Source organism: Pelodiscus sinensis, chromosome 8, assembly GCF_049634645.1.
Source record: "Pelodiscus sinensis isolate JC-2024 chromosome 8, ASM4963464v1, whole genome shotgun sequence".
In the NCBI taxonomy this organism is placed as follows: domain Eukaryota; kingdom Metazoa; phylum Chordata; order Testudines; family Trionychidae; genus Pelodiscus; species Pelodiscus sinensis.
Genome location: NC_134718.1, coordinates 14,247,651 through 14,261,359, shown reverse-complemented (window position 1 = coordinate 14,261,359; position 13,709 = coordinate 14,247,651). Strand labels below are relative to the sequence as shown.

The 13,709-nt window shown below is 49.0% G+C and overlaps 1 protein-coding gene across 2 annotated transcripts in view; it reads right to left on the bottom strand.

The window, feature by feature from the left end:
- Positions 1 to 12,784, bottom strand: part of TSPAN14 (tetraspanin 14) — a 91,952-nt gene extending 79,168 nt beyond the window's left edge. The window contains exon 1 of one of the 2 annotated variants that reach the window (XM_075934797.1): positions 12,654 to 12,784. The gene's annotated coding sequence lies outside the window, so the exon portion shown is untranslated. The other variant, XM_075934796.1, reaches the window with a different exon arrangement.
- Positions 12,785 to 13,709: the final 925 nt, after the last annotated feature.

Genomic DNA, 13,709 nt, shown 5'->3' with positions numbered 1-13,709 from the left:
CCTCCCCAGGGAATTGGGACAAGCTTTCCACCTCTTGCAAAGCATGTCAAGAAACAAACAGCCTAGCTCTCACACAGACAAAGGCAGCAAAACAATTGCAATAAGAATGTCAGAGCTCCTTTAAATGCACACTTTGCCAAGTTACGGACTTGTCACCCATTATGAGAGAGATGCGCCCATATTTGAAATCATGTGACAAGCACAAAACATGAATTATAACATTAAAACTTCTGAATTGGTAGCACCCTTAAAGTGAGAAGTGACATCTAATACACTGGTGAGCTATCAGGACACTTCCATCTGGTGACAAAGGAAATACAGCCCAGTTGTGAAAGCACAAGAGGCAGAGTATTTCTATCAGATGAGATCTTACATTTTTAAGTCCTGATTTTGGGATGGGGAGGGGGTTGCTAAGGCCAAGGTTTTCCTCCCCCCAAGTCTCTTTCCCATATTGTTGAGCAGTACCCCTTAGGCACAGGAAAGCATCTAACCCCAAATCCAAAAGTTGGCTGCATTTCAGTGATACTGTTTAATGTGGTAGCTCCAAGTTCGCCAGCTCCTTCAGGAATCCTACTTCCTCTCCAGGGCATAGTTTCTCCATTCACGTCCTCCAAGTGTCACTGTACTGTCTGCGTGAAGACAGCTGTCCTCTAACCTTCCTGGAGGTTAAACTGTACTAGAGGAAGCACTTAGCAGCCAGGTGCTAGAGGCAGAGAGTGAGCAAGGGGAGGATCAGTGCCATGCCTTAGCAAGCAGCAAGATGCCCTGTCACACGCAAGACTGATGTTCAGCCCCTCGGGCGTCTCTCATTAGGTGAGCGAAGTGACGCCGTTTTCCAGCTGCTCCGGGTGTCCAGCGGTGGTTTTTGGAAGTGACTGTGTGCCTCAAGCCAAAAGCAGATCTAAACCATTAACACACGTTGTGCCACTCTTACAATTCACAGCATTCAGCAGTTGCAATGGAAAGAGGAGGGGTGCGTCATTTGGCTTCCCATTGCTTTAGAAGCCAAAACACCTCTAAAGCCCATCTATTATGTATGGAAAACAGGACATTAAATATTTAATCTGGCATAGAAAACTGCATATTGGAAAAAGGATGAACGTAGTTGCCCGTTTTCCAACCAGAAAGTCCGGTCCAAAGGGCATCCGTGCAGTGTCCGGTCAGTCTGGTTACACAATACTTGGCCCCTGCTGTCTGGCGGGCGAGAAGAGCTGCTATTGCTTTAGTTCTCTGAAAACATCTCGGGTGCAGCGGCAGTAAAAAAGCAAATAGAACAGTAGGAATCATTAAAAAAAGGATAGAGAATAAGACCGAGAATATCTTATTCTCCCTCCCCTCTAAACAAAGCCATGGTACACCCACATCCTGAATACTGCATAGCGATGTGGTCGCCTCATCTCAAAAAAGATATGTTGGCATTGGAAAAAGTTCAGGAAAGGGCAACAAAAATATTAGGGGCTTGGATTAGGGGTCCCATATGAAAAGAGATTAAAAAGACTTGGACTTTTCAGTTTAGAAAAGAGACTAAGGGGGATGTGATAGTGGCCTATAAAATCATGACTGGTGTGGAAGAAGTGAAGAATAAAAAGTTATTTACTTATTCCCATAATATAAGAACTAGAGGTCACCAAATGAAATTAATAGGCAGCAGGTTTAAAACAAACAAAAGGAAGCTTTTCTTCACTCAGCACACAGTCAACCTGTGGAACTCCTTGCCAGAGGATGTGAAGGCTAGGACTTTAACGGGGTTCAGAAAAGACCTAGATAGATTCATGGAGGTTAGGTCCATCGAGGACTATTAGCCAAGATGGGTAGAAATGGTGTCCCTAGCCTCTTTGTGTCTGTAAATGGGTGACAGGGAGAGGGATCACATGATTACCTGTTGTATTCCCTCCTCTAGGGCATCTGGCATTGGCCACTGTCGGCAGACAGGATACTGGGCTAGATGGATCTTTGGTATGACCCAGTATGGCCATTCTTATGTTCTTACTGCTGGAGCAGCCCCTAGGAGTCTCTCCAATCCATCAATTAACTGGCTCCCAGCTCCTGCAGGCTTCTTAACCTCCAGTACACCAGCTCTCTTTCTTGCCCCTCACTCCAGGAATTGATTTCTCCCCCCACCCTGGACTATACCACCATTGCCCCGGCCCCTCACTTAGGGACTCACACCACTTTGCACCCCAATTGGGCAGGCAGGCTCTGCACTGGTTCCTCCCAGCGCTGCTCAGAGCAACTGCAGTATCGGGTTATGGAAACTGGCGTTACTACATGAACTACTTGAAGGAGAATCCGTAGCTAGGCCACCATCAACCCATTTTTTAGTTACAGACTAAACTAAGGCCTAAGCCAAAGCCCATGACTGTTGAAGGAAAGCCACCAACCTACTTTAATGGTCTCTAGATTAAACACTTAACAGAGAATTTTGCCATTATTCATTGTTTACATATATCCTAGGTCACAAAACCAGGCAAGATAGAGACATTTAGTGAAATAATATGATGTAGGGAGTGACTGGAAGAATAGTTCCAAGAGAGGAATCAGAGACATAGGTCTTTTAAACCCGAGTTCTTGACTGAAGAGTGAGGACTAGGGATGTTAACTAGCGATTAATTTACTAGTTGAGTAGTCGATGGAATTTCCATGAAATACTCGACCAGTCGATAAGCACTTCCACGTTCCGCCTCTGAAACGTACAAGAGTCCCATTAGGGGCTCTTGTGCATTTCAAAGCTGGAACGCCACGTGGAGCCCAGGACCAGTGGGAAGTCCCACTGACTCCGGGCTCCACATGGGCACTTGCGCTTTGAAATGTGCAAGAGCCCCGTTAGCCCCAGGCTCCATGCTGTGCTTCCTCTTTGAAATGCACAAGAGCTCCTGCTGGCGACTCTTGTACATTTGAAAGCTGGCAGGACGCAGGGAGACCGGAGCCAGCTGGGGAGTCCCCAGCTGATCCCAGGCTCCACACAGCATTTCAAAAAGGCAGCTTTGAAGTACCCCCTTCTTTTCCCTGCCCCCTTGCTACCTCTGATAGAGGCAGCGACTAGCTGACTACCCAATCAGCATTTGCTTATCGGATAGTCGACCAGTCCTTTACATCCCTAGTGAGGACGACCCTAATGGTTACTCCTTTGCCAGAGGCTCCAGCACTTGACACTCCAAAGAGAAGGATAGAGAGAAGCTGTTCTCCAAGCAAAAGAAATGTTTGGTTGCAGAGAGGCTGATGAGAAGTGGGAATTCAGGTTTTAGAAGCACGAACTTCATTCGCAGCAGTGAGCAGTTATATGCTTCTGAAAAAGGTAGATGAGAGAAGGAGGCGTGGAAGCAGGAAACCGAAAGAAAAAGGCAACTGGACTGAGTTCTACAGTGGGCTTCCGAATGAAGGTGCAATGTTGAAGTGATGAGTCATTTCCCTGACACAGAGCCACTCTGGGAGCTTTCTTTAGAATGGAGAGAATATAAATAAGGTCAATAAGAGCCAGAGAGTTTGAGTGAAGTAAATACACCGATGATGTCCTAGGACCGTGGTCCCCAACACGGTGCCCGCGGGCGCCATGGCGCCCACGGGGACATTCGTGTGCGCCCGCCACGTGCTCGGGGCTGGCCTGGCCCTGGGCACGTGGCGCATGCACAGTGCCGGAGCCGGCTCCAGGCGCATGGTGAGCGCCGGCCCCGGGCGTTTGGGGGAGGGGGAGGGCGCCGGCCCCAGCCGCTTGGAGGAGGAGAGGGGGGGCGCCGGCCCCGGGCGCGTGGCGCTTGGAGAAGGAGGGGGGGCGCCGGCCCCGGCCCCGTGGCGCTTGGAGAAGGAGGGGGGGCGCCGGCCCCAGGCGCGCGGCGCTTGGAGGTGGCCCCGGGCACTTGGAGGAGGGGCGGGGGGTGCCGGCCCCGGGCGCGTGGCTATGGGGGGGGGGCACGCGGCTATGGGGGGCCCTGCCCCCGTCCCCTGGCGCCCGGCGGGCGAACGGCCATGCCCCCTGGCGCCCGGCAACCTCCACAGGTTGGGGACCACTGTCCTAGGGAAAAGCCTCATCCACAGAAGCTTCCAGCTCCGAGACTGAGAAAGCCTCACTTTGGGCAGACCACGTGATCTGAAGACTTCACATATTGCTTTGTTTCCTCCTTTGACTCATCCTCAGCAGGAGTAGCTGAGGCAGAGTAGGAGAAGGGCCATTAGACTCTCTGGCCTCCAACCACTGTCGGGGAAAAAAAAAAAAAAAAAAAAAACGCAAACATGATTCTGGGATGCATTAGCAGGAGGGTTGTGAGCAAAACACAAGTCATCGTTCTTAGAACATAAGAACGGCCGTACTGGGTCAGACCAAAGGTCCATCTAGCCCAGTATCCTGTCTACCGACAGTGGCCAGCACCAGGTGCCCCAGAGAGGTTGGACCGAAGACAATGATCAAGCGATTTGTCTCCTGCCATCCCTCTCCAGCCTCGAACAAACAGAGGCCAAGGACACCATTTTATCCCCTGGCTAATAGCCTTTTATGGACCTAACCTCCATGAACTTATGTAGCTTCTCTTTAAACTCTATTATAGTCCTAGCCTTCACAGCCACCTCTGGCAAGGAGTTCCACAGGTTGACTACAAGCTGTGTGAAGAAGAACTTTCTTTTATTAGTTTTAAACCAGCTACCCATTAATTTCATTTGGTGTCCTCTAGTTCTTCTATTTAGGGAACTAATAAATAACTTTTCTTTATCGGCCCTCTCTACACCACTCATGATTTTATAGACCTCTATCATATCCCCCCTCAGTCTCCTCTTTTCTAAACTGAAAAGTCCCAGTCGCTTTAACCTCTCCTCATATGGGACCCGTTCCAAACCCCTAATCATTTTAGTTGCCCTTTTCTGAACCCTTTCCAAGGCCAAAATATCTTTTTTGAGGTGAGGAGACCACATCTGTACACAGTATTCAAGATGTGGGCGTACCATTCTTCCACTCTGCACTGATTAGGCCTCAATTGGAGTATTGTGTCCAGTTCTGGGCACCACATTTCAAGAAAGATGTGGAGAAATTGGAGAAGATCCAGAGAAGAGCAACAAAAATGATTAACGGTCTAAAGAACACGAGCTAGGAGGGAAGGCTGAAGGAATTGGTCTTGTTTAGTCTGGAAAAGAGAAGACTGAAAAGGGACATGGCAGCAGTTTACAGGTATTTAAAAGAGTATCACGGGGGGGGGGGGGGGGGGGGGGATTGTTCTCCTTGACCTCTGAGGATAGGACAAGAAACAATGGGCTTAAACTGCAGCAAGGGAGGATTAGGTCGGACATTGGGAAAAACTTTCTTCCTGTCAGGGTGGTGAAACACTGGAATAAATAGCAGAGGGAGGTTGTGGAATCTCCATCTCTGGAGATATTTCAGAGCAGGTTAGACATATACCTGTCAGGGATGATTCTAGACGGTGCCTAGTCCTGCCATGAGGGCAGGGGACCAGGCTCAATGATCTCTCAAGATCCCTTCCAGTTCTAGTGTTCTATGATTCTACCTATGCAGCACAGTTACCTCTAGTTATTAGAGTCCAGCAGTACAATTTCAGGTAGGCCTGTAAAACCTGGAATGCTCCTTATCAGCTCATCAGCACTTACCAACAGTCCTGTTTGGGATGCGGCAATAGAAAACAAGAACCTGGAAGAATATTCAGCCTGCACAGATGCTTTCCAAGGGAGGCCTTTTGTTTCTATCTTTATTGGCTGGGATAGGAAAAAACGCATGCATACACCTATTTGTTCTGATTGGAAGGTGAGCAGGCCAGCAGGTGTCTGTCCTTCTCCCCTCCACAAAAAGAAAAATGAAGCTACAGATAAAGAACAAACATCACTCACCCTAAAGCGGAAACCATCAGGTTTGTTTTGTTGTTTAAAAATGAGTTGGTTCCACAGCAATAACTTGTCACAAAAAGGGATACACAATATCCCTGAATTATAGCTGGTGAAATACTCTTACACATACACATCACTGATGCCAGCAGAAAGCACAGTACTATACTCTCCTCGACACACAAATTTGGCCTGTTCTAACTAAAGGCGCTCAAGTTCCACAACACCAGAAGCTACTCTGGCAAATCTGGATAGATGAATAGGTAAGGTTTGCAGTGGTTGAGGCGCCCAGCAATAAAAACTCTGGTGGCAAAGAAAGGAGCGTTATTGCTCATATTTCAAGGCTCCGTGGCACACACTTAGCCACATTTACAAGAAGAGCACGTCAATATCACAACATACAAAGCTATTGCTTTAAAAAAAAAAAACCCACATCCACTGCATGCAAGTTGCTCTTTAACTTCCTGCATCCAAAGTACCTGTGCTGTAGACCTAAAACAAAACAAAAAAAAAATCTAGTAATGCTTGGCTCACCTGCTAGATTAACTACATTAAAAAACATAGCAAACGATCATCTTCAGCACCAGAGAAGATGGTTTACACAAAAGTCTCCTCTAGTGTTCTAGTCCTATGGCAGAAAAAGAGAGGCTTTAGAACGGGTCACCCCCCCCCACACACACACACACACACAAATGATCCCCTTGACTGTATGGACGTCAGGGCTCTACACTAGCCTTGCTCTGATCCCCTACTTCAGGGAGTTATTCTTGGTTTTGCAAGGGCTATGGGAAGCGAAGCATAAATCGGTGCAGTCTGTAAGTTTGCTCTGAATTTCATTAGGGGCCTGGCAGAATGCATAGCTCCAGAGCATAAAGGTAATAAGCTACCTTTGCCCCCGTGCTTTCTGCCTCAAACACAGGCACTGCGTAATGGGAGAATCAGGCCACAAGATTCTAGTCACAGCTCCACCACTGACTTGCTGTAGGAACTTGGGCAAGGCACTTCCGTTAGATGTGGTAATATCACCCTCTTAACTCACAGGAAGTAGCCAGGCTTAGTTTTTGTTTCTCAAAAGTACCAAACTACGCATTGGAACCCCACAACAAGGCTGCTATAAGACACTTGTTTCAAGTGTGTCAATTTCAGCTCTGTTCCATTAATATACACACACACCCCTAACATCACAGCTGTTTGTTACTGAAACAGCTTTTTTTTTTTTTAACGAAATTACTGCTCTTGGTTTCAGCTGACTTTGAAAGCAATACAGGTTGGACTCCCCTGGTCTGGCATTCTCAGGACCAGACCAATCCCAAACCAGGGGATTTGCCAGACCAGAGGAGGTCCCTCTCCTAATGGCCCATGCTGGCCCCGGGGTAGAGCTACAGCCTGGCCCCATTGCTGCCCCAGCTTTGCCCCCAGACTCTCTAAATGCTGCCAGCCCTACTGCTGCTGGGGCCAGAGCCAGATGCCAGGCTGGGGCCCCCCAGCCACTGGGGCTAGAACTCCCTGCTGTGCCATCCGTCCCAACCCACCCTTCCCCCCTCACGGCTAAATCACCAGTCCCCCCCTACCTCTCACCTGTCCTGCCACCAGACCTCCCCACTCCTAGGCTCTGTGGTCCGTGCCGGACCAGAGTGTCCCAGTTAAGGGAGGTCTGTATACAATCTGTATAGCCAGCCTTCTTTTAATGCCATGACTAGAATAACACGCTAAGGATGTTAAGAGGCAGATAATTCATTCAGAACGTTTATAGATTACACGATGAGTCGATAAGGGAAGAAGCGCTCAGTCCTGGCTTGGGCCGGGTCCAGGAGCTATCCCCGCTGTGGCTCTGCAGTTTAAGTGCAATAAGAGCTGGGTAGACAGGCAGCCCGGCTCCTACTACATTTAAATTGCAGAGCCACTGCAGGGAACTGGGACCCCTGCAGACAAGGGCTGCTGCTGCTGCTGCTAGCCAGCCTCTGCACCTGGCCAGCCTGGGCTGCCACAGACAGGGGCTACTTCATGGCAACTTTCCTTTGCCCCCTCCCCTCCTTTGTTTCTTGTTCTGATAGAAGCAGCAGTGCAGGGGTGGGGCGGGAGGGGAGGAGAAGGGCAGGCGACATGGTAGAGACCTGGGGTAACCAGCTCCTGCCCCCCCAAGGTGGGAAGGGAAATACCAATAGTTGACAACTAACCAATAAGCCTAGGCTCATTGGTTAGTCCACTAGTCGAGTACTCGCTTACACCCCTATGACACACCACATCCTGCAAAATAGTGATAGAAATGTAGCTGTGTTAGTCTGGTGTAGCTGAAACAAAAAACAGGACTATGTAGCAATTTAAAGACTAACAAGATGGTTTATTAGATGATGAGCTTTCGTGGGCCAGACCCGCTTCCTCAGATCAAATAGTGGAAGAAAATAGTCACAACCATATATACCAAAGGATACAATTTAAAAAAAAATTGAACACATATGAAAAGGACAAATCACATTTCAGAACAGAAGGGGGATGGGGGGGAGTGTCTGTGAGCTAATGGTATTAGAGGTGGGGAAAAGGTAAATGTCTGTGAGCTAATGGCATTAGAGGTGATAATTGGGGAAGCTATCTTTGTAATGGGTAAGATAGTTGGCACCTTTGTTGAGACCGACACATAGAGTGTCGAATTTTAGCATGAATGACAGTTCATGCTGCGATTGATGGTGGGTGTAGGTTGTTGAAATCTCTGTGGAATGTCTCCAGTGTTTCTTGGCCATGCGTCCAGATTCATGCGTCCAGACCTATGTAACTTTCTTCTCACCCACAATTATTTCCAGTTTGAGAACAACTTATACCTCCAGATCAGCGGCACAGCCATGGGTACACGCATGGCCCCACAGTATGCTAATATCTTTATGGCTGACCTAGAACAACGTTTCCTCAACTCCTGTCCCCTTTTACCCCTTCTCTACTTACACTACATCGATGACATCTTTATGATCTGGACGCATGACCAAGAAACACTGGAGACAGTCCACAGAGATTTCAACAACCTACACCCCACCATTAACCTCAGCCTGGACCATTCTACACGAGAGATCCATTTCCTGGACACCACAGTACAAATCAGCAATGGAAAATTAGACACCACTCTCTACAGAAAACCCACTGACTCATACAGTTACCTACATGCTTCCAGTTCCCATCCAGCACACACCATACGATCCATCATCTATAGCCAAGCCCTTCGATACAACCGCATCTGCTCTAATCCCACTGACAGAGACCAGAAACTTCAGGATCTCTACCAAGTATTTATAAATCTCAACTACCCACCCGGAGAAATAAAAAAGCAAATTGAAAGAGCCAAACGAATACCTAGAAACCATCTACTTCAAGACAGACCCAAGAAAACCAACAATAGAACACCACTTGTCATCACCTACAGCCCCCAATTTAAACCTGTCCAACACATTATCAATAAACTACAGGCTATACTGGAACAGGATACTAAACTCCAAGAGGCTCTGGGAGACAGACCCATAGTCTCCTATAGACAACCACCTAACGTCAAGATGATTCTTACCAACCACCACAGGACATACCACACTAATACCAACCCTGGCACCTTCCCTTGCAACAAACCCCGTTGCCAGCTTTGTCCACATATTCACTCTGCTGATACCATTATTGGACCTAACCAAGTGAGTTATAAGATCAAGAACACATATTCCTGCGCATCCAGAAATATAATTTATGTTTTGTGCCGACAGTGTCCGTCTGCTATGTACACTGGACAAACGTCTCAGACGCTTCGCCAAAGAATCAATGCACAGCAAACAGATATTAGACAGGACCACAAAGAAAAACCAGTTTCTTGCCATTTCAACCAGAAAGGACACTGTCTCAACGACTTAACTACCTGCATCCTACTTCAAAAGCATTTTAAATCTGCACTCGAAAGGGAATCCTCTGAACTGTCATTCATGCTAAAATTCGACACTCTATGTGTCGGTCTCAACAAAGGCACCAACTATCTTACCTATTACAAAGATAGCTTCCCCAATTATCACCTCTAATGCCATTAGCTCACAGACATTTACCTTTTTCCCACCTCTAATACCATTCACTCACAGACACTCCCCCCCATCCCCCTTCTGTTCTGAAATGTGATTTGTTCTTTTCATATGTGTTCAATTTTTTTTAAATTGTATCCTTTGGTATATATGGTTGTGACTATTTTCTTCCACTATTTGATCTGAGGAAGTGGATCTGGCCCACAAAAGCTCATCATCTAATAAGCCATCTTGTTAGTCTTTAAAGTGCTACACATCCTGCAGACCATCTCTTCAGAGATAACCCATATCTCAAAACAACAATCCCAGGCACAGAGGAGGAAATACGAAACAGCAGCACTCTTCCTCCCAGGCCAACACAGCCACGTTGCAGCCCAGTTAGGAGATCCGGAATGCATGAGGATTCCCCAACCCAAATGTACCCCAAAGAACAACAGTGAATGCATTCATCCAAGCTCAAGCCTGCAAAGCTGAGCGTGACCACTTAGATACTTCCAACAAGTAACGATAAGGCTATCAACACGGGACATGGCCTGCGGATTCGCAAGTGGTTGGTGCGGACAGCTGTCTCGCCACATACGTCACTCTTAGGCATTTATCTCCCAGAGACACTCTGTGCATTCATCATTTTTCCTTCCAGAGTCACTGCTTTAAGTGATTAATCAGTTTTCCCCTCCCACAAGTGACTAAGTCCTGACTATCTCTCCTCTTCCCTGCCCACTCCCACCACTGGAATGTAATCTATTATTTATGGTATTTTCTCTTCTTTGCAGTAGGGATAGCCTTTTCTTGGTATTTTTGTACTGTTCCTGGCACAACTGGGTCCCTGCGCATGACTCAGGCTCCTAGGTGCTCCAGCAATACAAATAATCATCATGAAGGATTCCCAATGGAATCACTGTCATCCACAAGGATGTGAAGTATGTGCCTAACTTTAATCTTCTATTAGGCACATGTTGAATTGGGGCCTAAATGGTCACCCTTTTGAAGATAGTAAAGCTCTAATGTCAGTCTACATCAGACAGTAGACATTTTTAACCGTTACACCAACTCTGCAATTACATTAGAATAGCTCCCCTGTGCGAGCACTTATGAGCAGCTTTATTGAGTTTTAATCTTAAACCCCTATGGAAATGAAGGCTAAAAAAGGCAACGATAAAGGGGGGAGAGGGACTGGCTACAACAACGTAACTACGGAGGTTTAAATGTACACCCTTGAGTTATACCACCAAAGAGCCTTTCCCCTGTAAGCGAGGCCTAAAGGAGGAGTATTACTCAACTCTCCTCTCCAGGTGGAACAAAACAGCTATTCAACAAGTCTTCTGCCAGTTGAATCTGCAGGGGGTAGAATGAAATCGATTCCACAGCAATTGGACCTGAACATGTTAATTCTACTGCCCCAAGATGCCCTCAAAAGGCCAGGAGTCCTTGGCTAGGCCCTTCACTTTCTCAGTCACCTGGACCAGTGTTTCTCAACCAATGATATGAGTACCCTTAGGGGTAGTCGAGAGAAGTCTGGGGGGTACGTCAACACAACTGAAATTTGGAGAAAATTGATTTTTTTTAAAGTTATACAGCGTTTTATTATTTTTGTACTTTTTACACCCAAAAATGTCATCATCTACCTGGCTACTGTTAAGTTTTTTAAACAAATGTGTTGCAATGGTAGAAAAAAAATTGTGTGCGCCTGAAAACTGTAGGTACTGGGGGGTGCTTTATTATTTTTTTTTTAAACGAGTACTTTTTTTTTTTTAAATAAAGTTTGAAACAGGTTGAGAAACACTGATCTGGATTATTGCCCATTCAAAACCATCTTGGCAGTATTTTGTCTCTGCACCATGGGGTAGAACTGCCATGGGGCACCATTACACACCACATCCTGCAGCACCTCGCTTCTCTTCCTCGTTCCAACACTGGCTCCCTCGGACCCTGGCCAGCAACATTTCAGCAGAGTGATGCAGCTCAGACCCCAGGCCCGTCGCACTTTAAATACAGTTTGGGGGCCCCATGGAGGCCCTGCTTATTGCAATGGCGCGGCGGAGCAGCGCTGCACAGAGCCTGTTGCAGGAGCCGAGCTTTACGCCTGTGGGGACCGAAACAATGCGATGGACGCTCTGTTCCCTCGCAGCGTTAGGAGCTTTGGGAAACCTGATTTTTTTGGGGGGGCACCCAAAGGACCTGGTGAGGGCACCCCCCCCGCCCAGCCTCTCAACGTGCACATTGCAAAGGCAGCCCCGTTCCTCAGGCACCGCCCCTCGGGCTGCGGGCGACTCTCTCCCATGCGGAGCGCGCCGCAGCCCAGCTCGGAGCTGCACCCTGCGGGGGCCTCGGCGCCGCGCTGCACAGCAAAGCGCGTCGCGAGCGGCTCTTCCGCTCGCGCAGGCCAAGCCAGGCGCTGCCCCCGGGCGGGTCAATAGCCGCGCGCGGCTCCCACGCGCCCCCCCCCCGCGCGGTCCCCGGGGCGCGAGACTCACCCCGCAGCCTGCTCGCGAACGTTCCCCACTCGGGTGCCAGGCGGCCGGAGACGCCGGGGCTCCTCGCGTGCTGCCTGCCGCGGTCAGTCCATGGGCGCGGGTGGAACAGAAACCCCCCCGCCCCCGACGCTGCAGCGCGGCTCCCCTGCAGCCCGGCCAGCGCAGCAAATCCTCCGGCGGCCCCGCCTCTGTTGCAACCGGGGGCCCCCGCACACAAAGGACTTCCCAGGGGCTGCGCTCTGCCCGGCCTCCCCGCGCCCCCCAGGGGCCACTGCCGAGCGCTTGGCAAGCCGGCTCGCGCCACGGGAAAAGTTCATATACCGGCCTAAATTTAGCTCCGAGACACGCCCCGCTCTTCCGTCACGTGCAGCTGGCCGGCATTCCCAGCGGCTCCTCTTGTGCTGGGTTGAATAGGATTCCTCCCCCTCCGCACCCACCATTCAGGCGACTCCGTGCTCGCCCGCCAGCACGGGCTTTACAAATACGTGAGACTCTCAGCGATCTCACAATGGCTCAGCTGTACTTCAGCCACTCCCCCGCATCAATGAATGCTCCCAGCCTGCCCAGAGGTTACAGCCAGCCCCACTTCCAGAGCAGGCCCCAACCTGCCCCTTAGTTTTGAAATCAGTTTTTAAAGCCTCCTAGCCATCATGGCTACCATCCCCCTTTTAATCCCAAGTCTAGCACCCTTGCTGTTGATCTTCACCTTCCAGCCAGGGGAGTCCTGGCATGAGATGGGAATCTCACTTTTTAAAAACAAAACCTTAGGTTTCTAATACTCATGGGCATGCAGACTAATAGACTGCGTCTAGACTGGCATGATTTTCCACAAATGCTTTTAACGGAAAAGTCTGTGCCAATCTAGACGCGGTTTTGCGCAAGAAAGCCCCGATCGCCATTTTCGCAATCAGGGCTTTTTTGCGCAAAACAATAACGCATTGTCTACACTGGCCCTCTTGCACAAAAGCACTCTGCAACATCCGGAGCCAGAGCTGTCCCTGGGCACTCTGGTGCTTCTCTTGGACATGTTGCTGCGAACCGGGCTGCACTTTCTTCAGGCTGCCATCCAGGAGGTCCATCAGGGGGCTGTCAGTATCCAGAAGGCCCTGCGGGAGAGCTTCCATCCTGAGGAGCACTAAGAGCCTCCCTGGTCTGCCCCACTAGGGGCTTGTGCCTCATTACTCCCTCACATCCTTCCACTTACCCCTTCCTAGCCCCCCTTCCTGATGTAAAATAAAATACACGGATTTTCACGAACACAAACTCTCTTTATTTAACAAAATGGGGGGTATGAAACTCTGGGGAGACTGGGGAAGAGAGAGGGTGGGAGAGGGGAGGGGGAAACCTGGGAGGAGGGAGTTGAGCTGGGAGGGGGAAGCAA